At 44.8% G+C, this 25,164-nt stretch overlaps 1 long non-coding RNA gene and 3 other non-coding genes across 46 annotated transcripts in view; all 4 read left to right on the top strand.

Annotated features, from left to right (window-relative positions):
* The window catches only part of LOC129145311 (uncharacterized), a 116,447-nt gene extending 94,977 nt beyond the window's left edge, over positions 1–21,470 (top strand). For 42 of the 43 annotated variants that reach the window (XR_008550732.1, XR_008550728.1, XR_008550726.1 and 39 more), the window contains 13 exons: positions 6–93; positions 1,412–1,495; positions 1,928–1,996; positions 3,037–3,156; positions 4,611–4,692; positions 5,556–5,640; positions 7,119–7,204; positions 10,888–10,945; positions 11,382–11,458; positions 12,347–12,430; positions 14,927–15,841; positions 16,189–16,204; positions 18,832–21,470. This is a non-coding gene — a long non-coding RNA (uncharacterized LOC129145311). Of the gene's footprint in view, positions 1–5; positions 94–1,328; positions 1,496–1,927; positions 1,997–3,036; positions 3,157–4,610; positions 4,693–5,555; positions 5,641–7,118; positions 7,205–10,887; positions 10,946–11,381; positions 11,459–12,346; positions 12,431–14,926; positions 15,842–16,188; positions 16,205–18,831 lie in introns of all 43 variants that reach the window. The other variant, XR_008550695.1, reaches the window with a different exon arrangement.
* LOC119239633 (small nucleolar RNA SNORD113/SNORD114 family) lies at positions 2,633–2,704 on the top strand. The gene has a single exon (XR_005123913.1). It is a non-coding gene; the product is annotated as a small nucleolar RNA SNORD113/SNORD114 family (small nucleolar RNA).
* Positions 6,267–6,340, top strand: LOC119239635 (small nucleolar RNA SNORD113/SNORD114 family). Its single transcript, XR_005123915.1, has one exon. It is a non-coding gene; the product is annotated as a small nucleolar RNA SNORD113/SNORD114 family (small nucleolar RNA).
* Positions 7,336–7,407, top strand: LOC119239639 (small nucleolar RNA SNORD113/SNORD114 family). The gene has a single exon (XR_005123918.1). It is a non-coding gene; the product is annotated as a small nucleolar RNA SNORD113/SNORD114 family (small nucleolar RNA).
* Positions 21,471–25,164: the final 3,694 nt, after the last annotated feature.

Here is a 25,164-nt window from a genome sequence, read left to right as displayed (position 1 = left end):
CTCAGGATGGACACCTGCGACCTGATTGTCCCTGGGTGGCCAGCATGGTCACCTCTCTGAGAACCTCTCTGTGTTAGGAGCCCCGAAGCCAGTGTAAGTAAGAGCTAAAGTTCTTGTATGAATTTCAGTGATTTTCTTCAGGGTATTTAGTGTGTTATTAAAAAGAACCACATAGGACCTCCTTGGTGGCGCAAGGGGTTAAGACAAGGGGTTAACCTCTGAAGATGTCCGCAGCTACTGCAGCATGAGTTTGATTCCCCGCCAGGGAGATACCCACATGGTGCAGCAGGCCTCTCCTGACCTGCTGTTCCCCTCAGCAGTGTATTTCAGTCAATCTGCCTGTTCTGTTCCCCACTCTGTCTCTGGTGAATCCTCTCACCCCCCCACATCTCTGACCTATAACCCAGTTCTTGTATGCATAAATAAAAAAATCTTAGAAACATACAGGTAGATGGGTTATATACTTAAAAAAAAGAATATCGGGTATGTAAATTTTGATGTGGAAGTCATTCTGTTAGTGAATTAATGAATGAGTCAATGGACAACGTAGAAATGAGTGTAAAAAGAGGGACAGGGCCTCCCTGGTGGCGCAGTGGTTGAGCGCCACGCTGCGAAGCTGTCCACAGCCTCTGTAGCACTGGTTCGATTCCCCGCCGGCCAGGGAGAACCCCACATGGCTCAGAAGACCTCTCCTGCCTCGCCTTCTGCTCCCCTCAGCAGTGTCTTTGGTTTGTCTGCCTGTTCTGCTCCCCGCTCTGGCTCTGGTGAATTCTCTCATACTCCCATGCTTCTGACCTCTACCCCAGTTATTGTATAAAATAAAGAAATAAATCTTTAAAAAAAAAATAAAAAGAGAGACTGTATGGGATGGGTGGTACCACTGGTGGCGTGTCAGGCAGGCTCAATGAGTGTATGGATACCTGGGGTCCCCCACGCGTGGGTCCTTGTCTGTTGCCAGGGAAGTGATCCTTGCTCTGGGAAGTGATTCTGTAGTCAGAAGTCAGAAACATGCAATGACATTGTTTTGAGCTTTATAGTCATGCATTTTCCATTATTAATATTAGTTCAATGAACAATTAATAAACATAAATAGATAAAGATGGGAGAGATAAAAGATTGTCCAATTATAAAGATGTGTGGTTAGGCAAATACTATTAACATGTATTGAAAAGAAATCCTTATTAGGGAACACATGTACATGGTGTTTCCTTTGACAACGATGTATAATTAGCGATAAGCCAGTCAATATTTATCTTGTCAACGACAAGATCAACGCGTACATTTACTGATGAGAAATGAAAATATGCATGATCCCATTTCACTCCCAGCCAAAACGACTGCCTAAACGAACTGTAAAGATGACGAGCATAATGCCTCGACTTTGTCCCGCTTTCTGTCTTCTGCTCGGCAGCCTGGGCGTGTGGAGCTGCTGTGGCATCCTCTGTGGCCACGGACCCTGCCTTTGCATCGATGCTTCATGAGTGTGGAGAGCAGTGTGAGGCGTGGGCAAGTTCTTTTCTTGGTTTTGTAGTTTCTAAAAGAGATTTTTCACTGTGTTATTAAACTGGGTGATGTGATCAATGATCGCCATTCACTGTTTAAAAGCAACATGGTGTTGATGTGAATATTGTGTTACTATCTCCAGGAACATGTGCTGTTATCAGTGAGAGAGATACATTGTGAGCGGTGATGGGGTAGACAAATGTCACTATATTCAAGGATAGTTTTAGTTTGGGATAAGAGTGACATCGGCAGTTATAATAGTTACTGATGGGTTAAACATTGACATTTGATTTAACAAGGGAAAAATAAATATTACCATCAATGAATGCACTGCTAATGACTATACATGGATGGTAGAAACTGTGACTCGGTGGGGTGGAAGCCCTAATATTTTTACTTGTCTTTTGGGTTCTCTTCTTTACAGATGCTGGAGTCGATTGTAGCATCTGCCATGGTCAGGAAATCCTGGGGCCTCTGTGTGGAGGACACGAGGGTGAGTAATGGTCAGTCTTGTACTGAACCGAATCATTTGTCTAAGGGTATTTATGATTATTTTATTTTTTTTAAAGATTTATTTATCTATGCATACACATGCTGGGGTACAGGCCAGAGGTGTGGGGGGTGAGAGGATTCATCAGAGACAGAGCGGGGAACAGAATAGGCAGACTGACCAAAGCACAATGCTGAGGGGAGCAGCAGGCAAGTCAGGAGAGGTCTGTTGTGCTATGTGGGCTGCTCCCTGGCCGGGGATTGAACTCGTGCTGCAATGGCTGCGGATAGCTCTATAGGTTGCATCTTAACCCCTTGCGCCACCAGGGAGGCCCCTTATGATATTATTTTATTTTAAAAGTATTAAATTAATTAAAAAATTTACTATGGCCCAGTCATTACTATCATATGAATCACTGTTGATTAATCAATAGTGTACAGGGCTGAGGTCAGTTAATAGAAGGTAAGGTCAGTTAATAGAAGGTGAGCCTCTATATGAAGCGATTCTGTGAAAAAAAAAAAAAAAGAAATAATCAAGATTCTTGTTCTTGATTTTTTTTATAAGCCTTATTTTATTAGTGAATAAATGACTTAACTGGTACAAATGTAGAAATGGGGGAAGAAAAGGTAGTTCCGGCGGTGGACCAATGATGACACACGTGACGGTAGGAGTCACAGGCGATGAAGACAAGTCTGAAACTCTGAGGTCCAGCGCGGAGCAGGTGCCTCCCTCTGGAACAGGGGTGAGGCGTTTCCAGTGAGGAGCCAGGGTGGTGAGGCCAAAGACGCAATTAAACTAGGACCACGATGCCTCCCAAGAAGGGGAAGGCCCCATGGTGGAGGGTCATGTAGACACCAGTCACGATGCTAGGCTTACTTTTCTGGGTCAATCTCAAGATTGAGTTTTCCCTTCTGCCAAAATAATAAAGTACATGCTATGAAAAAATTAATAAATGCTTAAATGCTGAGCTAATGAAATGAAGAAAGCAGTGATCCATGCTAATTAGGTATCAATGCTTTGTCTCCTGTCCACCCTTGACTCAGAATGTATGCAGAGGAGCTGGTCCCTCTGGTCTGCATCACCTCCCCGAACCCCACCCCATCTTGGCACCCCTAGTCTTGGCGCCCCTGGTCTCGAGTGCTGTGTCTGCTGGATGGGGTCATGTAAGTAATAGCTCAAGTCATTTTATTGGTTGCAATGTTGCTTTCTTAAGGTTATTTGCCCAAAGGTGCAGAAGAGTTATTGCAAGGTCATTTGCAGGTTTGACAGGTATTCTCCTAAGTTTGCAAGTGATGATCTGGAGGGAGAAGTAAGTCCCACCGTGAGTAAGTGAGTGCTGTGTGGCTGACTGTGCCCAGGAAGAATTGAAGTCAGGGCATGGGAGAACACCATGCTCTTTGTATCATTGTTTCTCAGCTTGGGGCTCTGTAGGCTGCATGCCTGGAGCAGCCTTTAGGCCACTGTGACCAAGATTATGTTGCCTCAATGTTGGTAAAAAGAACTAGATGAGGCATAGTCAGAGTTCTTTTTTTGATTTCAGTTCTCGTATCAGAGTAGCCATGGCAGTACTACAAGTCTAAACGTAATCACAAAGTCACCCATGGCCTTGTAGGAGACAATCTGCCAATTGATTGTGAATGTGTGACATTGATAAATAAGTTTGGTATTCCATAGACAGATGTTTGGGCTATTCAAGGTTCTGGCTCTTGTGTTTGCTTGAATTTGTTTTAAATTAATGTGTGTGTGTGTGTGTGTGTGTGTATTTGAATTAGTGACTTAGTCAACACAAATGGGGAAGCAAATGAAGAAAATGTGAAATGACCAATGACCTTGGCTGGTGCCTGGATGACTGATAACATTGTGTGTGGGACTCTGAGCACCACCAACAACTAGTGCATTCCCCCTGCTTGCAGTGGCCCTGTAGACAGCTATCAGGCACATACAGCGTCTTGTTCTTATTTTGGATTTGTTTTAGATTTATCATTACTCCATGTATGGAGCAATAATCGATCCATTCAACAAATAGAAACTCATAAAGAAGCAGGGAGTCAAGAATTTCCAACTATGAACATGTGGTGAGACAAAAAATAGAAGCAGTCCAAGCTGATAATACTCATGCTTATTAAGAAATGAGTGACTCAAGATTGTTACTCTAAGATTTAGAATCAAATTTTATTCTGCTTTTTTTTTAAAGATGTATTTATTTATACAAGAACTGGGGTATAGGTCAGAGGCACAGGAAGGTGAGAGAATTCACCAGAGTCAGAGCGGGGAGCAGAACAGGCAGACAGACCAAAGACACTGCTGAGGGGAGCAGCGGGCGAGGATGGAGAGGTCTGCCGCGCCATGTGGGTTTCTCCCTGGCCAGCTGGGAATTGAACCCGTGCTACAGGGGCTTCCAGAAACTTCACAGAGTGGCACTCAACCTGCTGCCCCACCTGGGAAGCCCTTTATTCTGTTTTTATTCCATGTTTGAGATTGTTCCTTTTTTAGGATTAAAAATATATTTATGAAAAATTAGTACTGTCTAAATGAGCAACTAAAATATAGAAATCAAAGATCAATGGAAATCAACATTTCTGACTTTTGAATATATGCTCTGCTTTGCACTCCTCAGAATGGATGACTTCAAACTGATTTAAGCCTCCTCCCTGGCAGGGCCTCCTGGCCACATCTGTTGTTGGATCACAAAGACCTGTGTGAGTAGGAATCCAAGTTCTTGTCTTGGTTTAGGTAGTTTGGTTAAGAGTATTCTGAAGATTGTTAGAAAGCGTGGGAAGAACTCAAAGTTGGCCAATTATTTACTAGTGATGCCTATAAAATGGACATGACTCTTTGTAAATAAAACTGAGCAAAAGTAATGAAAACTGTATTAATGTGAGCATTATGATATATGTAGATTAGGGACCCTTGGGTTTAGTGACTCAGTGATGAAAATTATTAGTGAGTTAATTATTGGATCAGTAAACATAGAAATGAAGAGGAGGGATGATACTGGCTCAGCACTCGCTGGCAGCGTAGGAGTCAGGTGCAAAGGACATATGTGGAATGCTGGGGTCTAATGAAGAAAATGAGTCCAAGGGGCTCATTTATTTATTTATGCATGCAAGACACTTCCAAGGGGCCCTGCATCAGATGTCAGGAATATGAAATACATGGGTTTTTTTGGATCTGGCATTCATGCATTTTCACTCCATTTTTATAATTGGATAAAGGAAAGAATCTATAAAGATAAAAGGAGTGAAGTATTGTCCAATTATATAAATGTGTGATTAGGCAAGAAATATTATTTATGTGTTGAACACATCAAAGTCACTGAGAAGTAAGTGATAAATGTCTGTTCTGCCTCAGGTGAAGGACAGTGTAGACAATATAAATCAAGGCATTGTTTATATTCTGGGTCCATGGCAAGTTTGAAATTGCTGCTTTTCTTCAGAGAAAATGAGATAAATATACTTGAAATTAATGATTGCATAATTGACTGTCTAAATTAGAGGTGAAAGACAAGGATCATTGGAGACGAGTGATTTTTAAATTGCCTTTTCTTCTCCACATGCCTCAGAATGAGCACACCTGAACTGGCTTCAGGGTTTTCCCATGGTCAAGAACTCATGGTCATTTCCATTTGCTGGGATCACGGGAACCACGTGAGTTACAATCAAAGATTTTATCCTAGTCTGGGTTCCTTGTTTGAGGGTATTCACTATGTCAACAAAAATTCTGAGATATGAAATAAGACTGGCTCAAGGGGTTAAGCACAGCACTATGAACTGATCCGCAGCCTCTGCAGCATGAGTTGGATCCCCGACGAGCCAGAGAACAATCCAGATGGCACAGCAGACCTCTCCTGTCTTGCCCGCTGCTCCCCTCAGCAGTGTATTTCAGTCCGTCTGCCTGTTCTTCTCCCCACTCTGCCTCTGGTGAATCCTCTCACCCCCCACACCTTTGGCCTGTACCCCAGTTCTTGTATGCATAAATAAATAAATCTTAAAAAAAAAGTTAACCATTTAAAAAAAAAGACCAACTGTAGTCCCATGATAAATGTGGGTTATATATGATAATATCATATCATGTTACATTAATATAATACATTATGCGTGTGTGCATATGTGAGTGCATGTGTGAAAAACTGAAGCTGATTAATGCAAGGTTAGCAATACCATGGTTCTTTTTGGGTTTTTGTGAATCATGGTGTTTAAAAGTTATTACTGGTGAATTAAATAATAAATTAATAAATACCGCAGAAATGAAGACCGAGGAGTTGAGTCAGCCCTGACCAATGATGACCACTGGAGGCCTCTGAGTTGTGTATCATGAATACGATGTGTCTGGGACACTCAGTTACGACGCAGAATAAACCCAGTCCATTCTCATTTTTTTTGTTGTTTTTTGAAAAATAAATTTATTTATGCATACAAGAACTGGGGTACAGGTCAGAGGTGCAGGGGGTGAGAGGATTTGCCAGAGACAGAGTGGGGAACAGAACAGGCAGACTGACTGAAATATACTGCTGAGGGGAACAGCAGGCAAGTCAGGAGAGCTCTGCTGCACCATGTAGGTAGCTTCCTGGCCAGGGATCAAACTTGTGCTGCAGTGGCTGCGAATAGATTCATAGGTTGCGTCTTAACCCCTTGCCCCACCAGGGAGGCCCCATTCCCCATTTTGAAGGGATCCTCTTGCTACATGTCAGGAGTATATAAAGATTCTGTCTTTGGTATTTGTGTTCATGCATTTTGAAACTATTCTTAAAATCAGGTAATAAATGCAAGAACATTTAAAACATGTTGATAAGTAAGGATGAGTAAGGTTCAGCATTGTCCAGTGTTCAAAATACGTGGCCAGGCAAGAAACACTATTCTGTATATTGAATGAACTGATGGCTGTGAAGATAGAAATGGCAGATGCTGTTTCCTCCTCGACTAAGGATAATGCAGACGGTATTAATAGTAAATTCATGTTTGTGTCAGTGGCAAGACCAATATTTTTATTCACTTAGATAGGATAAAATAAATGGCCTCCCAAAAAGGGAGTTACTTAAATGACTAACTGAAAGGTAGGCTGCAAAGACCAGTGCAGAGAGTATCACCAACTTTTGTTACTGCCTCCTCTGCTCTGTACCCCTTAGAATGGACACGCGGGAACTGACTGACACGCTCTTTTGTGATTGAGAGCCTTAAGGTACATCTCTGCTTTATCAACATGGAGGCCAACGTGAGTAATAGTCATAGATCTTGTCTCTATTTCTTTAGGTATTTAGTTTATTGCTATTAGTGAAACAATAAAGATTTATGAATTAATAATATTCAGGTAGATGTGAATTAGGAAGATGCTGGTGCCACACCTGGGTCAGCGATGACACTGGTGCCATGAATCTCAGTCAGTGACTGTCCTGTGTCTGGAACTCTGAGGTCCAGTGCAATAAAAATCCATTCTCCTTCCCTGTTGGAAAATAATCATATCGATGGATGTTAAAGCTATTTAAAATCCTGTGCCTTTAATTTTATGGCTCATGGATTATGATTCTGCTACTATAAAAGAATCAATAAAAATTTAAATGGTTAATGTGGCCATATTCCAATTATTAAAATATGTGGCAGGGAAAGAATTAGTACTGATCTAATTTGGAGTAGACAACAGAGGAAACAAGGATGTTTGCTCCTTTCACTGAAGGTCACAACTATTGATGAGTGATCACTGTCATGTTCGGGTCAGTTATAAGTTCAACATTTGTTTTACTAAGAGGTAAGTAAACAGATATTACCATAAATTAATAAATACTAAAGGATTATATAAATGAAATACACATGGATAGAAAATCTCCAGTTTTATCTCCTGTTCTGCCTCATGCTCCTGGAATGGGCCCTGCTTCATGCACTACACCATTCTGCCCTGGGCATGAGCTCAATGATTGCTTTAGAACATGGAGGCCCATGTGAGTGAAAGTCAAACGTCCTGCCTTGATCTGGGTGGTGGAAGAGTAGAAAATATAATCAAAGTAGGCTAAACATATTCCATTAATGAAAATGGGATGGACACAGAACTTTTGAGTGCGTAAGTGGAACACTGGTTAATACCAGAAAGATCTACGGTTTACAAAGAATGATTTTATAGACACATGTTAGGGATATCAAGGCTCTCACTCTTTTTTTTCTGATTCATGTACATTTTTTACTAGGCAGTAAATCATTGAATAAATTGGTAGATAAAATATAAATAACAAGAAGTATTCATGAGTGTGGATGTTGATGATGACAGGGGTGTGTGAATCACGGATGGTGAATAATGAGCTTCTGGCCACCTGAGGCCCAATACACAAAGAAATCTAGTCTATCCCACCACTGGACCACTGGAAATGATCCTATCCATGGTTTTTAGAATTTTTCAATTACTACTTCTTGTTCATGGATAATGAAGGTGTTATTTTGCATGCATTAATGCATGAGGGGTTTAATAAGAGTCAGTGAATAAGAACGTGGCTATGCCTAGACAGAGTCTAACATATGCAGTGAGGCAAGTGTTGGTACCAGCTTAGTTTTGAGGAAATGATGTTTTGTTTTTTATCACTCAGAATGTTGTACATCTAGATAGATATTAAATTGCTGAGGTTCACATCGTGAGCTGTCTTTGGTCCAATGGTTATTCGTTTTATTACTAAAAAGAAACAATATATATTGTTATAAAAGAGGAAATAAAAATAAAAGGTGAAGAACTATATATATATATATATATATATATATATATATATATATGTTAAGAGGACCAGTGACAGATGTGTGTTATTTATCAGGAGCTTATATTGTGGGCACCAAGCTCCCTTCAGTTAAACAGCAACGGCACATGTGTTACTCTTATTCAGTAATGTTGTCTTGAGTGTGCAAAGATTCCAATTTTATCATAATAATGAATAAATAAGTCTATAATAATCAATAGTTCAAAAGTGTGGGCCAAAAAAATGAGTATGTCTCGAAATAATGGTGATTTAACCAGTGTCAGGAGAGCTCTCCTAAGACAGAACATTTGGGTAAGGGAATCCAAGCAGATATGCACAAGAGCATTTCTATACTGGGTTTCCAATCATTTGAACATTGTTTCATTTCTTTGTTAAAATTAATTTATGAGTGAAAGAATTAATAAGAAATAGAATCAAGTATTGTTCACTGCTATGAAATTGTTGTTTTTAAAGATTTATATATAGTGTCTGGGTCAGAATCCCGCAGACCTCTGCCGGGAGCACCCAGGGGTCTCGTTCTTGGTGGGTGGTTCTCTCTTGGGTATTGCTTATGTTATAAAACACAGGTAAGTGGCTACATAATACACAGGGTTTTAAATAGAGCAGAGACTTGTTCTACACCAAGGATTAAGGTGTTCTCAATTAATACAACTTTTGAATTCTTTTTTTCAATGTTTAATATATTTTATTTTATATAATTCTTACAACATTTTTCATTTTTGCACAATGTATGTATTTTCATTTTGGTTATATTCCCCATACAATTGTATCCCCCTTATTTTAACCCTAATCCCTCCCCCGCCCGCCTTAGTGTGTCTCTGGTTTATAGTTGCTTGTTGGTTTTGATTTTTTATTATAATTAGTCTTTTTTTATTTTAATTAGTCTTTTTCCTGGTCCCTTATTTAGGTTTTCTAAAGTCCTGCTATGAGTGAGACCATCTGGTATTTTTCTTTTTCTTTCTGGTTTATTTCGCTGAGCATGATCCCTTCCAGCTCCATCCATGTTGCTGCAAATTGCATGAGTTTATCTTTTTTGATTGCTGAGTAACATTCCGTTGTGTATATGTACCACATCTTCTTGATCCAGCCATCTATTTTTGGGCATTTGGGTTGTTTCCATAGCTTAGCTATTGTTAATAGTGCTACTATTAACATAGGGGGGCAGGTGCCCTTTTGAATTAATGTTTCTGTGTCATTTGGGTAAATACCTAGGAGTGGAATTGCTGGATCATATGGAAGCTACTATCCTTAGTAGGTCGAGGAATCTCGACATAGCTCTCCATAGTGGTTGGACCATTTTGCACTCCCACCAGCAGTGCAGGAGAGTTCCATTTTTGCCACATCCTTGCCAATTTTTTTAATATGTGCCATTCTCACTGGTATAAGATGGTATCTCATTGTAGTTTTGATTTGCATTTCCCTGATTACAAATTAGGTTGAACATTTTTTCATATGCCTATTGGCCATTTGCATTTCCTCTTTGGAGAAGTTTCTGTTATCATCAACGTCATCCTAAAATGCATTCATTACGGTTCACTGATAAGCAAACCAGGGATGTTATCTCTTTGAGTAACAGTTATATAGACAGAGACTATATAGTAGTCAGTGTTCTTGTTTCAAGTGAGTTTTTTTATTTTATTAAGAGAAAGAGAAATAATTTCATTTATAAATCAATAGTGATAGCCGATCAACCGGGGGGTGGGGGGTAAGCCAGGGTCAATGGAGAGCATAATATTTCCCCCTTGTTTGCAAAAGATGCTCTCACATATTTTATTGACATTTTTAAAGTTATAATAGAATGCATATTTATTTTAATTATTCAAATCATATTTTTGATTTACAATTTGTTTACAAAAATATTTAATTTGGGGAATACAGCATTGCACCTTAATACTTGCTTGTTTCACACACCCATCGCTGAAGTTCTAGTGACATTGCTTTATCACAGTCACCCCCCTCTACCCGCTCCATACAACTCAACAACAAACCATCTGATTAAAATATGGGCAAAGGACCTATAGATACTTCTCCAAAAAAGGCATACAGACAGCCCCAGCATGTGAGAAAAAAGGCTCACTATCACTTGTTATACAGGAAATACAAATCAAAACCACAATGGGATATCACTTCTTTATTTTTTTGCCATCTGCTTTCTACTCCACAGAATGGACACACTGAAACTGACAATAATTCCAAAGTGATCAAGATCTTTGTAGGCCATTGTGAGTAATATTCCACAACTGTCTTTGATCGGGTAATCTAGTCGGCGGTCTGCAGGTATCAGTGCATGGTGAAGCATAATCCTGGAGGGTCACCTGGGGACACTAATGAGGTTGAGTCACAGACTGAAGTTCACAATCATTCTAATTCCACACACAGACACCTTTTCACAAAAGAACTACTGACCTCTTAGCTATGTGGGTGATGGACACAGGGTCGGTTCTTATGTTGGGTTTAGTTAGTTTAAGGATGTTCGATATATTATATTATTAAATGGATCACTGAATACATTAATAATGGGGATCCATTGTTGAGGCAGAGAGGAGGACGTGGCATAAATTATTGTTTTTAATTAATTTCATGGTTCCATCATGTTCACCGAATTAAAACCTAAGCCTGGACCTTTTCATTTATTCACACTCTCTTTGCATCCCACAGGGTGACGCGTCTTGGCTAATTCGGTCGTCCTGCCATGAAGACTTTTGCCTCATTCCTCTGGGCAAGGAATTGACTATGTAAGTCATAGAGTTCTTGGTTTGGGTGGTTAGGTTCATTGTGGGTTTCCATTGTGTCATTAAACAAGAAAAAATGTAATTAAATTTTAAAAGGTCATTCATGAATCTGTGATGAGAATGTATTTTGAACCAAAGTTCATGATCAATCCAATTTAACACAGATGAAGTATAAGAGAAAAGCTTGACTTAGCTTATATCTAAACTTTGTGTCCCATCTTATGTGTGTCCATTGATCATTTAAACATCTCCCTCCTGATAAAGATCCAAACTGTTACTTAAATGGGGAATCGTATTCTAGTGTAGAGTTAGAATGTGGGTTCATGGTTGTTCATGTAACATCTAAAAATCATTTCAATTAAGTGCACTGGTACTGTGCCTGGGCCAATGATGTGAATGGAATGCATCTGAATAGAAATTATGATCAGTTCTTGTTGAACCACTGAGGTCCGTTGCAAAGCTAGTGTGTGCTTTTTTGAGAGAAAGATCTTAGGATAGTTCAAGAATCTAATTCTGAGACACAAGAGGGTTCATGTATATTGATTTTATATTACTAATGACTAAATGACTGGAAAAATAAATAAGTCAAAGAAAATAACAACATGGACCAATTTTGAGGCTGTTTTATGAAACAAAAAGGCTATTAGTGCAGTTCTGAAATATCTCCATCCATAAAGAGCAAAGATGGATGAAAGCTGGTAACCCTTTGTGTAGTGAGCAGCTGAATCCACATATTTAATAGTCACTGTTCTGCTCTTAGTTTGCGGTGGATTTCCCAATGTTTGATTCATGAAGAACAAAAAGTTAAAATTAAGCAAATATAAATGAGGGCAAGTATGAACCAACGATGGGTATATTTTATTCTGTTTTACATCTGCTTTTATACCCCAGAATGACTGCACCTTGGCTCTCCCAGTAACTTCATGATGAAGCGCCTCACTGTTAACCTGTGTCCCTGGGGGAGCAGAGATCACGGTAATTGATTAAATTCTTATGCTTGATTTGGCCATTTTATTTATGGATGATGACTATATTACTTTTTAAAAAATAAATGCTTAATGCATTCCTAAAACCATGTCAAAGGCCGTGCATGGGCCAGTGATAAGAATTTTTCCTGATGAGGTCACAGTTCATTTATTTTTCAAAGTCGAAAGAAATAGATTTCCATTGAGAAGGAGATTTGGGTGACTGCTTCTTAAGATTATAGGCGTTATACTCTTAGTCCAAAATTTTGTTCTTGAGCTGTTTGTGTTTTCATTGGGATTTATTATTTAGCTCTAAACAATAAGTAATTAAGCAAGTTAAAAGTAAATATGTTCATATAATTCAGTGGTCATTCATGACCAATGTCACAATTATTCGTGGAAGGCCCAGCTGTCTGCCACTCTGTCAAGGGGGACGTGAGAGCCTTAGTCGGCAAAACCCCCCTGTTTTTCGAAAGTACCCTCTTTGCTGTTAACTTTAAAAAAGAATACCTGACTAAATGAATCACCAGGGAAACTCCATATATAAAGATTAAATGACAAGCATATCCCAAAAACAAGGGTCAACCCAATTTTGCTTCTCTGAGGTCCATTTCACTGAAGAGAGTGATCTGCTCTCTTGAGCACAGGGATATTGATAGATGTTAACATCTTCATTGTTGTTGTCCTTCCATTTTATTTACACTGCTTATGTTGCCATAACTTTGTGGTTCGTGGCCGTTGCTTAGATTCCTATTGTTGGTATTGTCTAGCAAGTCAACCTATTATAAACTAAATGAGAAGAAACCAAATCATGGCCCTGTAATGAAAATAATGCTTTTTTAAAAAAAATAAGGATTATGACTACATTTCTGCAGCAGGGACACTTAGGATATAAAACAGCTTTTTAAAATTTATTTATTTATTCATTTTATTTATTTTTTATTTTATTTATTTATACAAGCACTGGGTACAGTCAGAGCGGGGAGCAGAGCAGGCAGAAGGACTGAAGTACACTGCTGAGGGGAGCAGTGGGCAGCAGGAGAGATCTGCGCGCCATCTGGGCCCCAGTGGCCGGGGAGCAGCTGGGGATCGAACTGGCGCTGCAGAGGCTGCGGGCAACTTTGCAACCCAGCACTCAACCGCTGCGCCACTGGGGAGGCCCTAAAACAGCTTTTGAACATTTATTTCCATAGTGTGCTTGCCATGGCATGACTCTGAATATAGTGCTGAAAGATTGGGGTATTTTACATGCTACTTACATGCTTTATCCATCCTCCCCCCACCTTAAGCACAAGGAATTAGTGGGAGGAACCCCTAGACCCCATATTTTAAGTTTTCTGACTGTTGGTATTTGAGAGAATAGTAATGTGACGGATTCTGAGGCGCTGATTTCGAGAAATACACGAGTCTGCGTCCATGCCACTCGTACTTGAATCCGATCTAGTTCCAGCCATCAGGTAGCTCTTTGGAACTAGATGGAGACCCAGATATAAATGTAACAAGAAAACTGGGCAAGAGAATGGACTTTCCCGAGGCAGAGAAGGGAGCCCTTGGTGCCATCGTGAGTATCTGGTGCTTCATGAAAGAGACAACGCCTGAGCTGGGGCAGGCCCACAAGAGCGCGTCTCCAAGAAGCAGCAACAGGGTCTTCCCGTTTATGGTCTCCCCCTTGCACACAGACCTCCTACAGGACACACTTGTTGAATCAATAGTTGAATCAATGATGACCGAAGTAAAGAAGGAATAAAGTAGTGAGTTAGTGAATCCGTGGAATTCATTGAGGATACAAAGGAATGAGAAAAAGAGTGGAGATGTGAAGAAGAATGCGAGTCAGGGCCGTACAGCAAGGGCTGCGGGACTAGATTAGATAGTGCATGCGTGTGCACAATGGACAAGCCAGTATGTGAGCAGAAGTGCCAAAAAATGAATGAAAAAGTCAGTGAATGAATGAAATACTGGTAGGTCATTGAGTCAAAAAGTGAAAGTTGAGCACACAAGTGGAAAGATGGACAAATAGGTCAGTGTATTCTGGAATGCGTTTGTGAATTAATGTAGAAATGAAAGCTAATAGGTAATGAGAGGTTGAATTAGTTAATGAGCAATGTGTGAATTAATCAATGAATGATTGACTCAGCTAATAACTAAATACATTCATGAATAAGTCCAAGAGTGAGTGAATAAATGAATAAAGCAATGAAAAAGTTGAATGATTTAACTAAAGAATAACTAAGTCAATAAATGACACAAACTAATGAAGGAATCGATAGGGAAATAGAGGGATGAATGAATATATTAGAGCAAATCAAAGAATAATGAGTGAGTGAATAAATGAAATATTTAGTGGATAAGTGTGCATTCCAAGAGTAAATTAACTGCTCTGTGAATGAATGAATGAGGGAGTGATTCAGGGAGTAAGTGATCGTGTCAAGATGTGAAAGGATGAGTCAGTGGCCATGTGTGAGGCCGTGAGGGAGTGAACTCACACTTGGATTCCTCCCTCCCACAGCTGAGGGAGCAGACCACACCCAGCCTCCGCGGATAAACACCCAGCGGAGCGGCCGCCTGCGCTATCAAGGCCTCTGTTTACATGTCATCACTGAGCTGCTGTTCCCAGGGGGCCAGAACTGGGTCAAATTCTCTTTTTCCCCAGCCCCGGCCCAGCCCTGAGCTGGGCAGCACTGGCACATCACTGCAGAGTGAATGAACAAGTGGCTAAAAATACTTGGTGCTTTTGTGGAAAGGCCTGGCCTTCTCAGAATGGCCTGGATGCTGTTCTGTGGGGGTGCGGTGTGTCAGTGGCCGTGGCATCCTCCTATGCAAGGCCACTTCCTCCCTGGAGTCCAGCTTCCTGTATCCAGTGCCAGAGGAGAGACAGGATACTGGCAGTTCTCACTGCCCTGGACATTGGCCCATCCTTGGGCAATGTTGGCTTGGCCTGGTAGGTTGGGAGCCCTGGGTCTTCCCGAAAACTGCCCTCGCCTCTGCCAAGACAGTGGAGCCAAAATAGCCAGGGCTGTTGTCGTGCCTGCAGCGAGCCCGGCTGCCCGCCTTCCAAGCAGAGCGGCGTCCTCCGGTTCTCACTGCGGGCCCACGCCGGGTGTGCGGCACCTCTGGGCCTGCAGCCTCAGCTTCATCCGGTAGGTGAGGCTGTGGTGAGAGCTGCAGGGCACTCCCGACCCGACGCTGCCATGTCCACGTGCGGCACCTGGGCGGGGCTGGAGGCTGTTACTCTTGGATTTTCTCCATCGCCACCCAAAGTGGCTATGATCATCGGATGTGACACCAGATTCCTCCGTCTCAGAAGAATGAGGAGTTCAGCTAAGTCTTGGGAAGAAGACCAGTTTGGATGGACGGCCCATCCAGATCGAGCCCCTTCCAGGCAGCGTAATGGGTCCTTCCGCCAGGACAGTCAACAAGAAAGGTGAGTTGGTGAGCCCTGGGTTCCAGGGGGCCGCTGCCAAAGCCTGCTGTCCCCCCCCACCCCCAGCCTCCATCCTTCTGACCCTCCTATTCTCCCTCCACTACCCCTCTCCTGTCTCCCAGAAGCCCTCCTTCCTTCCCCTGCTTCTCCCTCTCTCCCTCAGCAATCGTGTGCCCAGCGCCCACCAGTGCTATCCCTCACACTGACCTCACCTCTTCTCTGTTGTCTTGTCTGGCTCCGGTCCCGGTGTCCATCTCCCCTCCTTGTCCTGCATCCTCCTCTGGACCTGGTGACGGTCCCCAACATCTGGCGCGGAACCACCCCTTGGCTTCGTGGACTGAGCTCAGCACTGGGATGAACCAGGTAGATGCCCCTTTCTTCACTGTGAACATCTGGGGCCCAATTTTTGAGTCTCTAGATTGACTGTCTCCCCTCTCGGTGGCTGCACCCCCTTGAGGAAGGGGCTCAGGCCATGTGGGTAGCAGGTCAGCCCTGTGAATGGGGGATGGATGCGGGACCAGCTGGAAGGTGAGCTGTGACTGGCCAGTGTGTCCCGTACAGCAATCAGGTCCTCCCAGCTCCGGAGCCCTTGGGTGAGTGAGGCCCACTGACCTGGCAGCAGTCAGCAGTTTCCTGCTAGCTTTATTCTTCGGGACCTCCCACTGGGTCTCTGGGCCTTGTGCTGACCCTGAGCCAGACACCCTCTTACGCTCACTCTGTTCCTTGCCTGCGCAGCCTCGCCCACTTCTGCTCTTTCTTCCCCCTTCCTTGTTCACCTTGCATTGCTAATTATGAACAAGATGACAAACTTCTTGAGGACAGTCTTCTTGTTGTCTTAGAACCCATCCAAAGGTCTGACCCCAAGAAGTGGTTGGGAATTAATCATTCACGCTTTCGTTCAAAAATATTGGGTCCCTTTTTGGTGCCAGAAGCTGGGAGACAAACAGCAAGGTATAAAGTGCCCTACCTTTGCCTTTCTGGAGCTCTAAGTCTTGGGTGGAAGAAAAGTTTTAAACAGATGTTCATGGCAAAAGAGCTCCGTTGTCCTGGGGCCAGTGCAGTGAAGCTGGAGCATCCAGGGCCTGGTGGTCTATCCAGCCAGGTGCCTTGACTCTCAGGACAAGCGCCCCCCACTTCTGTCCCATATTTTAGGGGACCTGCGAGAAGGACATGGTCAGAGCTGGTTGATGGTTTCGATCAGAGAGGTCTTCAGAGTTAAGGTGGAGGAGGGGAGTGTCTGCTGCTGGCAGATCCCCAGGCCTCCAAGCGTGTGTTTCCCTCTCTGCTTGGCAACAAGGCTGTGCTGAGTGTCAGGGTTTGATCTGCCCGTCAGCTTCCAAGTCCTTCTCTTAGGTGTGTGGCCAGTGACAGACCATGGGGAGAATGGACTGTGCATTGACCTCTCCTCCCCCTCCATCACATTCCACATTCCAGTCTTAGTTTCTTGAAATGGCCGGCTGAGAACCCGTGCTGAGTCAGCACCATGCTGACCATGCACCATACTCGGCAGCAGCAGGGGGTGAGCATGCCCATCTGTGTACCCCACCCTCCCGCCCTGCCACAGTTGCCCCTTCAACCCCCTCCACATGGCCCTCCTCCACCATGGCACTTGGCTATGGTGGTGCCAGTCTCCCTGGGTCTTCCTGCCATTCCTCCAGCTGTACCCATCATGGCTGGTGCCATCTTTCTAGCATACACAGTGAAGAGGCCTGTGTTCCCGAGAGTTCTCGTGAAGCCCAGGTCTTGGCTTTTGTCGCCCCTGACCACTGTTAGGTGTCTGCCTTCCTGCCAAATCTTGAGTTTCCGACCATGGGTGCCCACTCTTGGTGCCTCAGAACCAACCCTGACTCCACCAATGTCCAGCGTAGAGCTTGCGCAGAGACCCAGCTTACATGCAGGAATGCATGAATTCATGAAGGAAGGAAGGAAGGAATGGCGAACGAAGCCCAATGGGAAGGCTTTGTTGGGACACATTGTCAGACCGGCCAAGCACTCGGACCTGGCACTTGGGAGGCGCCCCCCCCTTGTGAGGCCTGCCTCCACCCCAGCCAGTACCACTTCGCCTCCCGCCAGAGACACGTTAGCAGACGTGTAACCTTAGTCCTCGAAACTTCCTGGGTCAGAGTGGGCTTCCACTCGAGGCGTGAACATGGGCCTTATTCCTTTCTTAATCTCATGCCCCCGGGGAGTTTGGACAGGATGTGGGCTGTCTGGCCGGTGCTTGAAACTGAGCATTTTGTGAAAGGCCATTTCAAAATTTGAAACCCATGGCTGCTGGCCAGTGCTGAGTCTGGACTGTGGGGGTCGTTGGGGCCTCCTTTCAGAGAGGGAAAGGAAGGCTTGAGCTGTGGCCAGCTGGACGGAGGGTTTGAGGACAGAAATCTGTGATTTGGTTTTGCTTCTCTGATGAAACTTGAGATGCCCGGTCGTCCTTGTTAGCTCTTCTTTCAAGTTTTCAGTGGGGGCTTCAGCCCCTTCCGAACCAGAGGGCAGTGGGGTTGGCCCTGGCCCACGGGGTGCGGGTGTGAGCCGTGGGCACTGGGCTCAGCTGGCACGGGGGCCAGGGAGGCTCCGGCAGGACTGGAGGCCCCACGTTCTCCAGGAGGCCCCACGGGCTCAGCGTGCCTTGGGGAGCTGGGGACACCGGCGAGGGGAGAAGGGGCACTAAGGCTGATTAGGTCTGTTGTCCGCCGGCCAGCCCAGTGTTTCCCGTGTCACCAGGTGACACCAGGTCTTCACAGTATAGATGAGGAAACAGGCCTGGGGGCGGGGGAAGTGCTGTGTCCTGGTCCCCTCAGGCCTACGCGCCAGGGAGCCCTGACCCCAGTCCAGTGATCTTCCCAGGCAGAGCCGGGACCCGGTCCTGGTGCCCCGGCCTTGTGACTGGCTGTCCCCTGTCTACTGGTGGACACTGACCCCGCCTGGCCCCAGGACAAGGAGTTCTGTGCTCTCTCACTCTCTTTTGAATTATTTTTCCTTTTCTCTGCTAGGAAAGATGCCCGTTTGTACCCCGGAGAAGTCACCAGAACCTTCCAGTTTCACGCCCACGTCTGAAAAAGGGAAGGCAATTTCACTCATTTGTTTAGTAAAAATCTCAGGATGTGATCTGAGCTACACGCCGACCTGCGCCTCATCGCGCCCTGCCTCTGCCGCGGCCCCTGCTGGGCGGGCTCAGACGGCACGTGTGCTCCCGCCCTTCTCGCCCCAGCAAGTCCCCTCACATTCCACCATGCATCTGCCTTGGGCCCCCACCAAATCTTCCCACTGCCGCCCCCACCTGCCTTCCTGACTCCCTCGTCAAGGGTGACCTTTCCATCTTCCTTCCACCTGAGCCTTGAGCTGGAGCCAGGGCTGCCCACTTAGCTTCAGTTTCCCCAACTGTGAACACGGAGACAGGCTAATGACACAAACCCCATGGTCACTGTGCGTGATGGCTCCCTTGGGGGATGGAAGAACTCTCTGACTGACCACCCCCGCCCTGCCCCCTGCCCGAGCCTCACTGGGGCCAGTTGTTGTATTTTCTCGCCCTGGATCTGTTGCTTTCACCAGCACGCGTATTTTCAACATGATCAAATAAGAGTTGGCGGGAGCCGGCCCACAGATGTCCCTGGTACTGCAGGACCTGTGACCCCAGTGGAGGGGCGGAGGCAGGCCTGGGCGTGTGTGGCCCGTGGGGCCCGGGCTCCACTGGGATCCTGGCCTCTTGGTTTGTGGGCCCTCCTGGGGGTTCTCTTGGGAACCCGGCCAGAGCTCAGACTTCTTGAAAGGGCACTTATCCAACTCCTCCCTCTTGGGTCTTCCCTGCGACTCTGGCCCACTGTCTCGTTCATGCCTGGCCTCTCTCTCAGTGCCCTTTGCATGGGCACCTGAATCCCATGCCCTGCAGGGAGCCTTCCCAATTCCTAGCGCACCCTGGGCCCTACTCCTGGTTTGGGCTGTTCATCTCACTGGTGGATACTCCTCAGGCAAGGGGGCACTGTACTGGCGGTGTGGGGAGACAGGGAGGTGGTCCCCAAAGGCATTAGCATCCTCTTGGGAGTTACAAAGAATAGGAGATCACAGGCCCTGGGACCCCGGCTCCAAGTCCACTCTGCAGATCTCCTGCTCCTCCCAGGGTTTGGGGCACTAGAAATGCCCGGGCAGGGGCTGGGAGAGAGTGACCCCTCAGACAGAGGGTCCCCCCCACCGACCTCAGGGAGCACAGCCTCTCTGCCCCACCTTCCATCTCCAGCTGGCCGAGTCGTTGGGGTCACCATATTTTCCACCTCACTGAAGCCCCCATGCTGCAGGTGCACCTCATCATCCCTCTGACAGAGGGAAACCAAGGCCCAGCTGAACCAAGAGAGCCAGCTCGGCCTGTACCTTGGCCTCCAGGGGACAGGGCCAGGCAGTGAGGCAGATGCCACCTGCCTGGCTGTTTGCTGGCTCCTTCCCCACGATGGGAGGGCGCCACGTTTTCTGCACGAGAGTTTCTTTGCAGTTTGCTCATTAGGATGAAAGAGCAGAAACTTTCCTGGCCAAGTCCTCCCATTCCTCACCATTCAGAAAAGCCCCCTAGGGAAGTGGCTGGAAATCTCCCTTCTTGCCCTGAGTCGCCCCAAATGGCATGTTTAAAAATACAAAGCACACAGGCCCAGAGTCCAGAGCCTCTCCGACAGGGCCCCTGGGAGACTCAGGGGGACAGGGCCAAGCCCCCCAGCCTGCCTGAGCTCTCTCCCCTAGAACTTTCCTCTGGTGCCCTTGGCCCCCAACCCCACTAGTGCGGTCTCAGGGAGCACCTCATGGGGCATCCCATCCTCTGAGCCAGCCCCTTCCACAGTGAGGAGAGCCACTGAGCCTGCCCCAGCACACGGGATGGCCAGTCCTTCAGGAGCCAGGGGTGAGAGGGGGGATGCAGTGCCCTGGTCCAGCCCAACCCACTCAGCCGGGGGCCCTGGGCTGTGGGAAGGTGCCCCCAGCACAGGCTCAGCGTCCAGTCCTGGGCTGCAATTACAGAGGGTTGATGGACAGCACGAGATCCCTGAAAGGCAAATAACGATAATCACGGTCATTCCTGGACCCAACGCTGGGGCCATTGAGCCAAGACTGTAATCAGCCCCACTCTTTACACAGCTGGGCCTCAGGCAGCAGTGACAGTCGCAAGGATCAGCGGGTTGAATTGAGTCCAAACCCATGCCCCACCCTACCCATGTCCTTATCTTGACAGCCACAGCAGCACACGTCACACACGGACACACATGCTCGCACGCTCCTTACCTTCCAGGTGGCCTGACCTGCCCCAAAAGGCAGGGAGGCCCTCGGGTCTTCTCCCCAGGTGGGCCTCGCCATGCCCCGCCCAGGTTGACTTCCTCATGGTTGCCCACTTCATGCCTCCAGCCAGCTCTGTGGCTCTAGGTCGTGTCCCTGCACCCCAGCCCTGCCCGGGCCACTGTTGGCTGCCCCTTGCACGTGCCTGCCAAGCTTGCAGGGTGGGATGCAAGCCGCCTCCCCCGGCTGTGGTCAGCAGTGCTCAACAGCTGGACTCCATGGGTGACTTGCCCTCTGCTCTTGGCAGGTACCCCAAGCTGTGGTGGCGTGGCTGAGCCCGAGGCTCCGAGGACATGCGGCTGGAGGAGCGCTGGCCTGGCTGGTGAGTCCTGCTTATCCTGGCTACGCTCTAGAGAGGCCGGTGTACCGGCTTCGGGCCCAGCAGGGTCTAGTTAAAAATGACCAGGCTGTCAAAGATGGAGTGGACTCGTGGGGGAGGCCTCTGCGGCCCCTAATGCCTGCCTTGCCCCCTGGGGCATTGGCACCAGAGGCCGGGCCATTTCTGGCAGCTGCTTCTCTAGTGGAGGGCTGGGCTGGCAGAGAAGGCACCGGAAAGTTGTCTAAAGTGTCATGAGGGGGAGGAGGAGCCAGGACGCCACCTAAGTGGGGGGAGGGTCCCTGTTCATTTTGCATTTCACCTTGTTGGTGGCATGAGTTGGGTATTGAGGTCACCCTCACGTCCCTGCCTGAAGAGTCTTTAGCAATCATTCGGGTAATTGCATTTGGTCACCTCCCTACTGTAACGGAGGATGCCATAAGCAGGAACCTGCTTCTTTTTTCCTGTAAAAAACACTCAGTTAATAACTAAGTGCACAGTTCTAAATATTCTTTCCCTCACTAAAAAAGAAATGCATGTTGACTGTAAAAACCTGTAATGGCTGAAAGAACAAAAGGGCGCAGTGGGCACAACCGGCCCCACCCCTCAAAGATGACACTGCCATGATTGACCAGCCTCTGCCCTTGGGTTTCCTCCTGCAGATTGCATACGTGTACATGTGTGCACACATGTATGTGTGTGTATTTTTAATTAATTGGGTTCATCATCGTCATCCTATTTTTTCCCACCTAACTATATTTTCTGAACATCTTCCCATGCCGTTAGGTAATTTCCTATTTTTCAGGTTAAACACGGCGGCTTCACTGGGTCTCTCTTTCCATGTATTTAGGTCATTTTAAAAGTTGGATTGTGTTAGGTGGGTTGGCATCATGTTTTCATCTTCATATATGTCTCTATAATTTGTTTTCTACAGTCCATTCTACACTTAGAAAGGCCATGTCAAAGGCAAAAGCATTTTATGGGCAGATGGCCCCCTTTCAGCTTTGTATCAACTTACATTCTCAGATGAGCTTAACAAGTGCCTATTTCTCTGTTTTTTCATATTTATTGAGGTTTTTCACATTTGCCCTATATCAGAACATGGTATTTCATACTTTTCACTTTCAGTTCTATGACTCCCTGCGATAAGAGCACCCCCATGCCTGTTTTGCTTTATTGTATCTGATGGTCTGTTCAGGTACTTTTCATTTTTCATTTAGTTTTAGTTTTGTGGAAGCCACGCATATGCATCATTTTAAGTCAAATAGTTTTATGAGATGTAGGAGCATCAGTCCTCCCACCCTCCCAATTCAGGACCTGCTCCACAGAACCAATCACTTTTAACTCTTAACTGATTCTCTTGACATTTGCATCCATACTTTTGAGTAGCATTCTTATTTTTCTACTTCTCTGGTTTTAGCTTAGACATTTTCTTTACTTTTCAGCTGTAGAAGATGAAGATTTAACTCTATTTCACCTACACCCTAAGCCTCACCACACACATACATACCTTTGCCCCAGTATATCTAGATTATACTTTTGGTTTGCGTAATATTCAATGTTCACATTATTATAATGGTGTTTACACTCTTGACAGCTGAACAATGTAGCATTATGATTGTTTACATCTCCTTCACAACTTTCTATTTTCTCTAGAGTTATTAGTTGCCTTGTTTTTCCTTCTTTCTTTGGTTGGTTAGTTTTTAAGGAACTTATCACAGATTTTTCCAAGTCTCTCAATACATTCAAACACATTAGTGTTTTTTTCTTTAAAATGTGCATTATCTTTTTGAAGAAATCTCTTCCTAGACTTTTTCACCTATTTTGTTCTAGGTTGGTTGACCTTTGGGTTTACTGCCATTGTCTTGGGATTTCATCCTCTTCATGGAAAGATCATCTCTCCTTGTTTAGATCCCTGAGTTCATAAATACTGTGTCACCCTATTTTTGGTCTACTCTCTCTTTTGCTGGAGTATATTTCTAGCAGTTTCCTGAGAAAAAGGATTTGTGGAAACCAAACTTTTAGAGACTTTTCTGGAAAGAAAGAAAATTATCTTAACTCACACTGACATTAATAGTTTGAGTAGGTATAGAATTCTAGTTGGTAATCTCCCCCCACCCTCAGATTTTAATTTAATTAATCATTGTCTTCTAGCTTACAGTCCTGTTGATGAAATATCTGAAGGTGTTGTGATTCTTCATCTCTCGTATGTGATCTCTATTCCTGCCCTCCCCACCCATTCCAGAACTTGAGTATTTTCTCACTGTCTTCTAGTATTTTAAATTTCATGTGTATGTATTTGCTATGTAACTGTGTTTTATCTATTTTGCCAAGTCCTTTTGATCTGAAAGCTTGTGTCCTTCAATTGTAGAATATTTACTCAAAGAATTCCTTGGATAATTTCTTCCCATTTTTTTCTCTTTCTTGAACTTATATTGTTTATATGTTGGCTCTTGTTAACTGGTTTTCTAATAGTCCCCTATTTTCCTCTTACTTTCATTTCTTAATTATTTTGTTCTTGTTCTCAGAGAGTTCTGTCTTTATCTTTTAACCATTTTTCATTTCTGTTATCTTTAATTTTCAAGATTTTTGAAATACTTCAAATATTATTTTATAACATTTTGCTTCATGGATATAATTGCTTCTTTGATATCCCTGCCTTAACTTTCTGGTGATAGAGATGTGGATATGGATAAGATAAAGATTTAGATACAGTTACTGCTATAGATACCAATACATGCAGATATAGATATAGATAATACATATACATGTGGGCAAATACAGTAACAAGTTGTTTGTAAACACTCAATGGTCAAGTCTATGAGATGATGGGCCTTGTGAACTATGGGCATTATTGTAGTGTGAGTTACAGAGAAACTCTGGATTTTAGCATTTTTACATCTTTTTCTTTTGGACTGCTTGTATGCTCCGAAGAAGGTTTCTCAGTTCCTGACCTGGGATATTTCTGGCTGCTGGTGCCCTGGGAGGTTTGTGGAGGAAGATTGAGAGGTCTCAAGATCCAGCTTGTATCTTTTTCCTTCTTCCTCTTTAATTGAGAACTTTTGCCCTCCACTGTGCTTGCTGTCTTTGCTATACCCAGCTCTGCTTGCCCTCCATGTAACATATCCCAATCTCCTATCTGGGCTAGGGAGGACTCTGCACAGTGGGTAAGGATTTGGGGAATCTGTTTTCTTAAATACAGAGTGTGAGCCAATCCAACCTGGGTAGGCCCAGGTTTTCCTGCCACATCGAAGCACCTATAGTCTCAGTGCTTCAGTGTATGTCTAGGATTTGGTGTCCCCAGCTCCAAATCAGTTACCACCCCTGTCTTCTTGTCTTTGTCCCTGTGTGCTTATGCTCAACATGGAGATTTCTTTTCTCCTCTAGCCATTTCAAGGAGGGGGACAGGTGAGTGTCCATATTCAGTTTACCATACCTCACCTGGAGTTCATTTGCCCGTTTTCTCTGTTAGTGCGTTCATCTTTTATTTGTATTTGTCAAGACCTTTTAAATAAGAACAGTAACTCTCTCTGTCATGTATTACTAGTGTTTTCCCACATTTTTCATTTGCCTTTACATTTTGTCCGTGGAGCTTTTTTTAGAATTTAAGTATGTTTATGTTCTACAACTCCCTCACTTATTTTTCCATAGAGTGTCCTCTGGTTTAGAAAGCCCTTTCTCATGTAGTTCACTTTATTTT

This window comes from Talpa occidentalis, unplaced genomic scaffold (genome assembly GCF_014898055.3).
Source record: "Talpa occidentalis isolate TD23 unplaced genomic scaffold, MPIMG_talOcc4v2.1 talOcc4.11, whole genome shotgun sequence".
Taxonomy (NCBI): domain Eukaryota; kingdom Metazoa; phylum Chordata; class Mammalia; order Eulipotyphla; family Talpidae; genus Talpa; species Talpa occidentalis.
The sequence above is the reverse complement of the archived record's forward strand: the minus strand, read 5'-3'. Positions and strand labels throughout refer to the sequence as shown.